Below are 11,826 nucleotides of genomic sequence, written 5' to 3' on the forward strand. Positions count from 1 at the left end.
TCATGCCAAAGATATGGTATAGAGTATGCTTTACATACCTGACTGTCAACCTTCAATACTAGTCCCAAATGGACTTCCCATCTTTTCGGATTACTTATCTACAATGAACATATATAGAAATCTAGTATTAGCAACCAAATGTCTCAATTCAATTATTTGAATTCACCAAACTAGAGGTTAAGTAGTAAGCCTTAATTACACCATAAAGGGTGTCACTTTAACCCTCTTATACTCCAATTACATTCACATGCCATGCATATTCATACAACATGCTCCAATATCAAGTTTGGATTCATTTATCCTTCCAACCAATCCATTAAACCAAACTAAGCCATAGACATAAATAATCATCAATTCAATAGTATATCACCATATCCACCTTCCATAACTCAATTACCATATCCACCTACCATAATTCAATACAACCAAACCATGCAAAATAGTCCATAACCCTATTTCCATCAGCTTTCAATAACAACCAATACATATAATCCTCTATCATACATATACATATGGAAAATAACAAAGGCAAACAATATTCATAACTTATTATTCACCTCTTTATTATTCAATCCTATTTGCACAAATAATAGGTGCCGTTCGAAGCTCTCGAGATGACAAACGCAGTTATTAGATTACTTTGGAATTTCTACGGTTGAATCAAAAGTAATTTAAAAGTCAAATTTGGTAAGGGTTTGTTCTTTCTCAATGATTGATGATGAAAATGAGTTTTTGAACTCATATACATGTATATATACACATATTCTCGTCCATAATATAATAGAAAATGACCAAAATGCCTTTAAAATTTAAATAATATCAAATCTGTCCTTTGGTGGACTGTTTTGATAAGCTAAAGTAGATCGACCATAACTCTTTGCTTCGATATTGGATTTGGGTGAAATTGGTATATTTGGAAGGATAATTCAAAGGGCTTTCATTTCATATAAATTAGGCCACCCAATTCGTCTTTTACAAGGAGTTATGGTAGTTTGAAGTTGACCCTTAAAAAATTATTTTGATAGGGTGAAGTAAAACGAGTATAACTCCTTACTCAGATGTTGGATTTGGATGAAACCAATTAAATTGGAAATAAGACTCAAAGATATTTCTTTTCATAGGTTACATCTCTCACAGTTCATTATATTAAGGGTGTTATGATCGTTCGAAGTTGACCCAAAAATTTGGCTGGCCTCAGTAGTTTGTGTGCAGGAAATTTTCCTGAACATTTACTATTCCCAAATATCCCGGCCACCGTTTAATAGTTTCGAACGTGCTCGATTATATCAGAAACCTATCCGTTTTTGAAAATCTTTATATCTTTGGAAAGCTTATTCAATAACCTTCGCATGGAACCTTCAACGGGCAAATTTCGGTATAAATAAAATAAAAAAATTAATTCCATATAAATAAGACCAATACACGTACTTGAATACGCCAATACACGTACTTGAATATGGGGTGTTACATCCTTACCCCCTTTAGGACATTCTTCCTCAAATGTTAGCGTAGTTATTCAACCGTAACAAGTTCAAGTCCGTCATTAATATTCACATCATCACATAAATACTATACATATACAAAAAAAAAAACTTACTTGTTAATATTCTAAATCCGTTTCTTGAACTTCCTCTTCATCTTTGAACAAATGAGGGTACTTAGATTTCATTGCTTCCTCAGCTTCCCATGTAATCTCTTCTCTTTGATGATTTCTCCAACGTACTTTCACAGATTCTATCTCTTTACTTCTCATCTTCTTAACTTGGCGATCTAGAATAGCAATAGGCACTTCCTCATAGGTAAGATCTTCCGCAACTTGCACATCCTCAGTAGAAATGACATGTGATGGATCTCTGATGCACTTTTGAAGCATTGACACATGAAATACCGGATGTACTGATGTGAGCTCTTGGGGTAGCTCTAATTCATATACAAATTATCCAAACCTTCGAGTGATCTTATACGGGCCTATATACCGTGGAATCAACTTCCCTTTCTTGCCAAATCTCATTACCCCTTTCATTGGTGATACCTTAAAAAATACCCAATCACCTATAGAAAACTCTAGCCCTCTCCTTCTACTATCCGCATATGACTTGTGTTGACTTTGGGCTATTTTCAGTCGTTGCTGAATTACTTTAACCTTCTCTATGGCTTGATAAACAAGATCCGGTCCGAACAAAAGAGTTTCACCCACTTCGAACCATCCTATTGGTGATCTACACTTCCTTCTATATAAAGCTTTATATGTTGTCATTTTGATACTTGAATGATAGCTATTATTGTAGGGAAACTCAATAAGAGGTAAATTGATCATCCCAGTTGCCCTTAAAATCTATTACACAAGCTCGTAGCATATCTTCATGTGTTTGGATGGTACATTCTTCTTGTCCATCTGTTTGAGGGTGAAAAGTTGTACTCAACTTCACTTGTGTTCCCAAACACCTCTAAAAAGACTTCCAAAAGTTTGCAGTAAATTGGGTTCCCCGATCTGATATAATAGAGATTGGCACTCATGTAATCGGACTCTCTCTTTAATGTACAGCTTTGCATACTCTTCAACTGTGTAAGTGGTCCTAACTGGTAGGAAATGTGCGGATTTGGTAAGCCTATCAACAATCACCCATATAGAATCAAACTTTCAGGATGTACGAGGCAAACCAATAACGAAATTCATGTTGATCATGTCCCACTTCCAGCTTGGACTCCGGGTTTTCGGTGCTCAACTTTAACTCTTTGGGAATTTGGACATTCAGCTACAAATTCTGCAATTCTTTTCTTCATGTCATTCCATCAATACATATCTTTCAAATCTTGATACATTTTGGTTGATCCTGGATGAATAGAATACCTTGAACAATGTGCCTCTGTCATAATCTTCTTTCCTAGCCCGTCTACATCCGGCACACACAATCGGTTTTGGTACTGAAGTATTCCTTCTCGCGTAAACTCAAATGCCTTGGTTGTACCACTCTGAATGTTCTCCTTCAGCTGTAATAAAATAGGATCTGCATATTGCTTCTCTTTCACTTCAGCTACTAATGAAGATTCCGCAGCATTATGTACGATAAGCTCTTTATCTGTTGTTTCAAGAAGGCGAACTCCCAAACTAGCTAACTGGTAAAGATCTTTAATCATCCCTTGCCTTTCTATAGGTGCCATCATAGCCTTATGACTTAATGCATAAGCTACCACATTTGCTTTCCCTGGATGGTACAAGATATCAACATCGTAGTCCTTTAATAGTTCAAGCCATCTCCACTGCCTTAAATTTAGATCCTTCTGATTAAAAATATATTGCAAGATCTTATGGTCAGTATATATATCAACATAAACCCCATATAAGTAGTGGCGCCATATCTTTAAAGCAAAAATAACTGCTGCCAGCTCAATATCATGTGTAGGATAATTATTCTCATATGGCCGTAATTGTCTAGAAGAATATGCTATTACCTTACAATGATGCATCAATACACATCCTAAACCAATTCTGGCAGCATCACAATACACTGTATACCCTTCGATGCCTTTTGGAAGTACCAACATGGGTGTAGAAATCAATTTGTTCTTTAAATCTTGAAAACTCTTCTCACAGTCATCATTCCATTGGAATTTGGATGCTTTATGGGTTAGCTTGGTTAAGGGTGCTGAAATGGAAGAAAAACCTTCAACAAACCTTCTATAATAACCGGCCAACCCAAGAAAACTATGAATCTCCGTAGGCATTATGGGCCTTGGCCAGTTCTTCACAGCTTCTATCTTTTGAGCATCAACCTTTATCCCTTCACTAGATACAATATGACCCAAAAATGCCACCGACTTTAACTAAAACTCACATTTAGAGAACTTTACATAAAGCTTACAATCACGAAGAGTCTACAATGCCTATCGTACGTGATTAGCATGGTCCTATTTTGATCTAGAATGAACTAGAATATCATCTATAAAAATTATCATAAATACATCCAGGAATGGCTTAAACACTCTATTCATCAAATCCATAAAAGTTGCGGGTGTATTTGTTAGCCCAAATGACATAACTAGAAACTAATAATGACCATACCGTGTTCGGAAAGCTGTCTTGGGTATATCTTCTCTTTGACCCTCACTTTGTGGTAACCTAAGCACTTGGCACCCTATAACTGATCAAATAAATCATTAATTCTTGGGAAAGGATATTTATTCATAATAGTCACCTTATTCAATTGTCGATAATCAATACACATCCTCAGCGAGCCATTCTTTTTGTGCACAAATAACACTGGTGTTCCCCAGGGGGACATACTAGGCCTTATAAATCCCTTCTCTAGCAAATCTTTCAACTGCTCTTTCAATTCTCGTAATTTTTCTGGGGCCATTCTATACAGAGGAATGGAGATTGGTTGGGTGCCTGGTACTACATCAATACTAAACTCTACTTCTCGTTTAGGAGGCAAACCTAGAAGATCTTCAGGAAATACATCAGAAAATTCATTTACCACCGAAACAACGTGAAGAGTTGATGGCTCCGCTTCTGTATCCCTTACTCTAACTAAATGATATATGTATCCCTTGGAAATCATCCTTCTTTCCTTAAAATAAGAAATAAATCTACCTCTTGGCGCGCCAATTCACCTTTCCATTCAAGGACTGATTCATTTGGAAAATGGAAATATACCTTTTTCATGCAGCAATCAATTGTGGCATAACAAGACGCCAACCAGTCCATACCCATTATAACATCAAAATATACTATTTCTAACTCCACAGGATCAGCCATCATATCACGACCACAAACAGTTACTATGCAGTTTCGATAAACCCTTCTAGCTATAATAGATTCCCCAACTAGTATGGACACTTCAAATGGCTTAACTAACAGTTCGGGTATTCTTTCAAACTTTCCAGCAACCAATGGAGTAACATAAGATAATGTAGAACCGGGATCAATTAAGGCATATATATCGAATAAAAAGATACACAATGTACCCATAACTATATATGGGGAAGCCTCTAAATGTTGTCGATCCGCTAGAGCATACGTACAATTTTGAGCCCCGCTAGAACTCGTGGATCCTCTATCACCTCTAACACGACCCATTAGTTGTGCACCTCATCCTGAATAAGGCATCGATAATGATGATGCAACAATGACCCCGTAGGTCGTGCCATACCACCTATGCCCCTTCGTGGGCATTCTCTCATCATATGCCCCGACATACCGCACCAAAAGCAAACATTGGTCCCCAGCCGATTACCATATCCACCTTCCACAATTCAATACAACCAAACCATGCAAAATAGTCCATAACCCTATTTTCATCACCTTTCAGTAACAAGCAATACATACAATCCTCTATCACACATATACATATGGAAAAGAACAAAGGAAAATAATATTCATACCTTAGAATTCACCTCTTGATTATGGAATCCTGTTTGCACAAATAATAGGTACCGTTCGAAGCTCCCAAGATGACAAACGCAGTTATCGGATTACTTTGGAATATCTACGGTTAAATCAAAAGTAATTTAAAGGTCAAATTTGGAAAGGGTTTGTTCTTTCTCAATGATTGATGATGAAAATGAGTTTTTAAACTCATACACATGTATATATACACATATTACCGTCCATAATATAATAGGAAATGACCAAAATGCCTTTAAAATTTAAATAAGGTCAAATCTGTCCGTTGGTGGACTATTTTCATAAGCTAAAGTAGATTGACCATAACTCTTTGCTCAGATATCATATTTGGGTGAAATTGATATCTTTGGAAGGATAATTCAAAGGGCTTTCATTTCATATAAAGTTGGCCACCGAGTTCGTCCTGTACAAGGAGTTATGGTCGTTTGAAGTTGACCCTAAAAATCTGTTTTGATAGGCTAAAGTAAAAGGAGTATAAATCCTTACTTAGATGTTGGATTTGGATGAAACCAATTGCATTGGAAAGAAGACTCAAATATATTTCTTTTCATAGGTTGCAGCTCTCCCAGTTCATTATATTATAGTAGTTATGATTGTTCGAAGTTAACCCAAAAATTCGGCTGGCCTCAGTAGTTTGTGTGCAGGAAATTTTCCTGCACATTTACTATTCCCAAATATCCTGGCCACCATTTTATAGTTTCGAACGTTCTTGATTATATCCGAAACCTATCCGTTTTTGAAAATATTTATATCATTGGAAAGCTTATTCAATAACCTTCGCATGGAACCATCGACAAGCAAATTCTGGTATAATAAAATAAAAAAATTAATTCTATATAAATAAGACCAATACATGTACTTGAATATGCCAATACACGTATTGGAATACGGGGTGTTACATATGGTCCCTTCCATAAGGTAACCAGTGAGATACCTAAGGTGTTCTGTCTTGAGTACAACTAGAACGTAATGAGTCGAATGACTCTTTAATATTCATATGGTCCTTTCGTAACCAAACCAGTGTTGATGGCCCTAGACACTTTTCATCCGACAACTAAGTGCTATGAGTCATAGGGTGACCCTACGAGTCGTAAGGTCACCCAGAGCAACTACGCAGCATATTTTACAGTCATTTACTAAGGGTATTTTGGACATTTCCCCAGTTCCCTAAACACAACCCACGACCTTAAAACATTATTGTCCCTCATTCTCTACCATATCACAATCAAAATACACTTTCTTTTCTCTCAAGTCCACTTAAGCAAGAATATTAGGTTTTCCAAGAGGCTAGTCAATTAGAGATTCGAAGGGAATATTCTCTCCATAATTCTTTGTATTTTAGAGATGTGACTCTACCCTTAAACTTATTTTATGTAAAGCATGATATTATATAATTATTCATATGGTTTTGAAAATGAGTTTTGATATGGGTTGAGGAGTATGGCATAGTTGATTCTTAAATATATTTCCCATGATTTGTATTGTATTGTTCATGTTTTATTATTAATTTTGAACTTGGGGGGTGCATGAGAATATTAAATAAACTAAGCGGTCATAGTTTTCCCATATTTGATGATTTTTCCCTGAAATATGGTTTTGGAAACTATGTTTCCTGAAACCAAATTGTGAAATTGATATTGAATATGGTTTGGTCACATGGTTTGGCTTGCTCACTTGTACTAATGCATTCGAATAAAAGGTTAATGAAATATGGATTGATTTTATTGAACTTTGGGGTATGTGGATTCCCCTTGTGAATGAATAATTAAGCCTACAGGTTCATGAATTTCCCCGTGTAATAAATAAGGTATATGGCATGACAATGAACCTGCAAGTGATCTTTGTATGACGATACCAAAGGGATGCCTTGATACATAATTGGGTCAACCCACTAACTGTCTTCGTATGTTATATCCGCATGTGATGCATCGTCTTAAAGCAAGTCTATTTTTCTTGCACAGTGTTAGGTGGATTGGCTTGATTCATTGGACATTTGCAGTGAAATGGTGAGCTTCCATTCTCTGGAACACTTGATCATTCCATCAATTTCCATTTCATAAATTAGAATTAAAGATTTCACACTACATTATCATTGTCATTGTCATTATCAAGGTCGGGGTAATGTCCCGACTTACATTATTTTGGTTTTGATTAGAGGTTATATGGATATTATTGTGGATTGGGTTTTTGGATGTTAACACTCTTAGATGTATTTAAGCATATTAATTTTCTATCTTGTTATATGTTCATAATTCAACAACTGTTAGATGTGTTGTGTTGAGTTTGGCTAGGTAAAGGGGGTGGGCTCCGATCCTTGGTGGACTTGAGATACCCGGCACTACTAAGCCCCTGTTCGGGTCATGACAGTAGACAAGTTCTAGAGGTTTTGGTGTCAATTTGTCAATAAAACACCAATTATCACAAATGGGTTCTTTCGAACACCTCATAAGTGTAACAGTTTTACCAATTTATGGCCTCCATTAACATCTTTATGTCTTAAAGATGCTATAAAATGAACTAATTAAAGTTATTGTTCACACCCATTCCTCACCCATATCCCCTATGCCAAAGATGATATGGGTTAAAGGTAATAAGGGTGTACAACCCTGAATTTTTAGTTAAAACACGGATTGAATGCAAAACCTGTATCATATATCTTACTAGGGAGACAAATACAATAGAGCTACTCATAGAGAGAGAGAGAGAAATAGAGAATAGAGATATACCAAAATATCCATCCAATTGATCCATAAAAATAAAGAGAATGCAAAATCCAAGCTTTAATTTCAATAAATCTTTAATAGAAATTACCAATTCTTCACTTGGGAGTCACTCTAATGTGTTCTTAGCTCAAGAGTGGTATAATAATTCTCAATAATATTGGAAATAAGCTAACCCTTCCCCCCCCCCCTCCCCGACCCTGATTTTATGTTTTCCAAACATTATAAAAATACCACCGCATCTTGATCTGCTTAAGCATTTCGTAGCAGATTCGGTGCACCCTGGTGGAATATGGGACTATTTTGGCCATTTTGGCCACCCATATATATGGGTGAGCTCCCGACAAGTCATGTGATCTTTAAGACTCTTTTTCTTTCATGTTTGATCTCCCATTAACTTAAATAACTTGCTCATATTCATTTTCAACCTTTACCTGCACAATAAGTATTATACATAAGATTAAAACCAAATCAATAGACAAGCATGACAATTTAAGTTTAAATAGTGCTAAAAAGTCGTCAAATTGGCGACTTATAAACCCCCCAAAACATGAACTATTGCTTGTCCTCAAGCACCCAAGAATAATCTAATGAGAGAGTGTATTTACGACTTGAAACCACCTAAAAGAATCTATACCAAATCTCTAGGATAACAAAGGTCAACAAAGACTTCTCAAACATGTCATGGCAACAAGTAAACCCAAATTTTTCAATAAGAACAAATCTATTTAGCAAAGATGCAAGTTTCTATCAAATAAACCTTTCAAGACAACAAGGCATCTCAATAGGTGACATAAAATATTCAAAGATTATCTCAATCTTTACAATGTAATTACCTTTTTTATTTACCTAAATCGAGAGTAAGACATCACCCTTTACCCGAAAGTAACGATTCCACTCACATGCAAGAGTTAGATGTACACACATAAGACATTTCAATTCTTAAAAGAGCTCAAATAAAGAGAATTTACACTCACTCTCTCAAAGAAATTCAAGTACAACAAGTATAATAATTGGCTTTCCCTTTGTATTTTTTTTCACTAATGTAGACTTACCTAGTTTGGAATCGCCAAGGTCTTACAGGTTTAGATGAAGGTTTAAGGTGCGGGAAGGAATACCTAGATCAAGTGATAAAAATATCCTTCAACAAAATCTCACATCCACTTCTACCCTAAATATTTAAAATTATCCATCTTATTCACTTTCAATCATATCCCTTGGTTAACGCCTTAGCTTATTATTTACCAAATAAGTCCAATCCGCCATTTTCTTTATTCACTTACTTGACTTTCTCAAGTTATTTTCTAACTTTAATCTCTTCTTAGCCCCTCATTTGTCTAATTTCTCTTCAAAATCTATGGGCTAGCCCATTCAACTTTATCATCAAGCATTTCTCTTATCTTTTAAGCACATAATTTGACAACCTTACATACACCTTTCTTGGCTTATTTAGCATATCACATTCTTCCCTAAAACTTGGAGCTTGAACCACCTTTACACTATTCTCCCAAATACACTACCCCCCAAACTTAGGATTTCACCTAAATTTCATTAATTAGAATCATGTGATGCATCAAAGAAGGTTAAGTGCCAAAATGATAATTTTCAAAAGGGTTTAGGTATTTTAGCATGGTTATCATTACAAGAAGAAATAAAAGTGGGCAAAAGGGTCATAAGGGATTACTAGGGAACAATGTTAAGGAGGGAATTTGGCTCTATGATGGGTCAAAAATGACCTCGAATAATCCTTCAGACAAAGATTTTCTTGGATTTCTCTTTGAATACACTCAGGGAAAGATCTAGACTACACATATGTATAAGAATTATTCAAAAATCTCACCGTATATGGCATCGTACTCATACAACAAAAAGTTAGTCTCCCAACTAATTTGAGCATAATAAATTACTTCAAGTCAAACACTCATCCCTGCAAAGAGAGAGCCAAAAATTGAATTTAATGGTCTCACTAAAGAGAAAGCTCAAAAACATCTTTGTTCTTTTTTAAAAAGAGAACTATATTTTTTATTTTTCTCAAAATCATTTTATTTCTTGCCAATGAAATTCTGAAAGTATTTTTGAACTTTTGCCTATTTCTAATCAACTCAAAAGACTAAATACTTAACCTAAGGATATAATATTATCATCCATCATGGTTGAAATATCACTCGATTCGACAAAGAAATCAAACTAAAATAAAGGTAAAATATCAAAAGAAAGAGATAATGAAATTTTGCTCCTTAGGAAAGAACCGAATTTTGAATAAAACCCTTTGAGTTTATTTGACATGTATATACAAAGGGAGACAAGAAGAATTATCATTAATCTTGTAAGAATAACCCAAAATAAACCATCAATACCAATAAAATCACAATCAGGTATCACATAAATATTAAGCACATGAAACTTGCCCGGAAAGGGCACCATCCGACATTATCATTAATAAATCCAACAAGGGACAATCCAAATCCATGTCAATAATGAGGAACAAGCCCTGAAAGGGCTAAAGTAAATAAGCATAACAGTACAAGCCCCACTAAGGCTAAAGTAAATAAACAACAAAAATGTAAAATGTAAATAAACGTCGAAATGATAAATGCAAAAAAAAGAGTGTGAGTATGTCTATACAATCCATCAAGCTAATGAAATCAAATGAAATAATGGGCATAGACTATCAAATGAATAATTAGAATGCCCCACTATTACATACCCCTACTAAAAATCAATGCATTGTCACCAATATAAAATTTAAAAGAGTAGAGGAACGTAAGGTGTCCCCGTGGCGTACTAGGCACTTGGTTCTATGTTAGTGTGTAGTCATAATGTCTAAATAGGAGCCCCATCTGAATTGGTTCCTCTAAGCGCATCCGTTACTAAAGGTAACTAATATTTGTTTCCATTTTTGGGCCTTTTTGGACTACTTTAGAGGTTGGTCCGTTGTCCTTTATCCCATTTTTTTCTTTCCCTTATCCGAAGCAGAGACCTTCTTAGCATTCCTTGGAAAAGTCAACCTTGGAGACATACCTATGAAAATAAAAAGAACAAAATCAAGACCAACATAATTTTGGGGTTTTCATATATTAAGAAAGAAAATAAAGATAAAAATAAAGGTGGATGCAAGGTAACTTAATCATTACAACTCATTGGACTCTTTCATCATAATACTCACCCTTTTGGACTCCACATCATCACATATTTTTCACATTTTACCATTCTAGTGCGTAGAATATCCATGACCCCCAATGAAAATAATATTGACCCAATACCGTTAAGAATGACGTTACTCAATCTATCATAGGGTAAGGCAAGCATTCATGCATCCCGGATTACTTAGACTTCACCATAGGTTCCATGTTAGGTATTGACCAACAAAAACCATGGATGTCATATTTCTTAACAAACTACTTCAATCAATTTCTACTATTGTCAACCCATGAGTTCTAGCTAAATTTTACAAATAATCAAATAACCATGCATAAACGCACACCTAGTAAGGCATAACCCCAATTCTCATCAACACTTGGTTAATATCTGATTATTTCTAGCTCTGGAATAGTTCTCTCAAAATAACAAAATTATTAAATTTAGAAGCATTCAACCAAACCCACCCCCCCCCCCCACTTTTACTTTTATTTTTGTTTACCACACAATATTGGTAAACTTCTATTTGACTTCTAACGCTCTTGAGTATTGAAATCCTTG

Source organism: Capsicum annuum, chromosome 6 (assembly GCF_002878395.1).
Source record: "Capsicum annuum cultivar UCD-10X-F1 chromosome 6, UCD10Xv1.1, whole genome shotgun sequence".
NCBI lineage: Eukaryota > Viridiplantae > Streptophyta > Magnoliopsida > Solanales > Solanaceae > Capsicum > Capsicum annuum.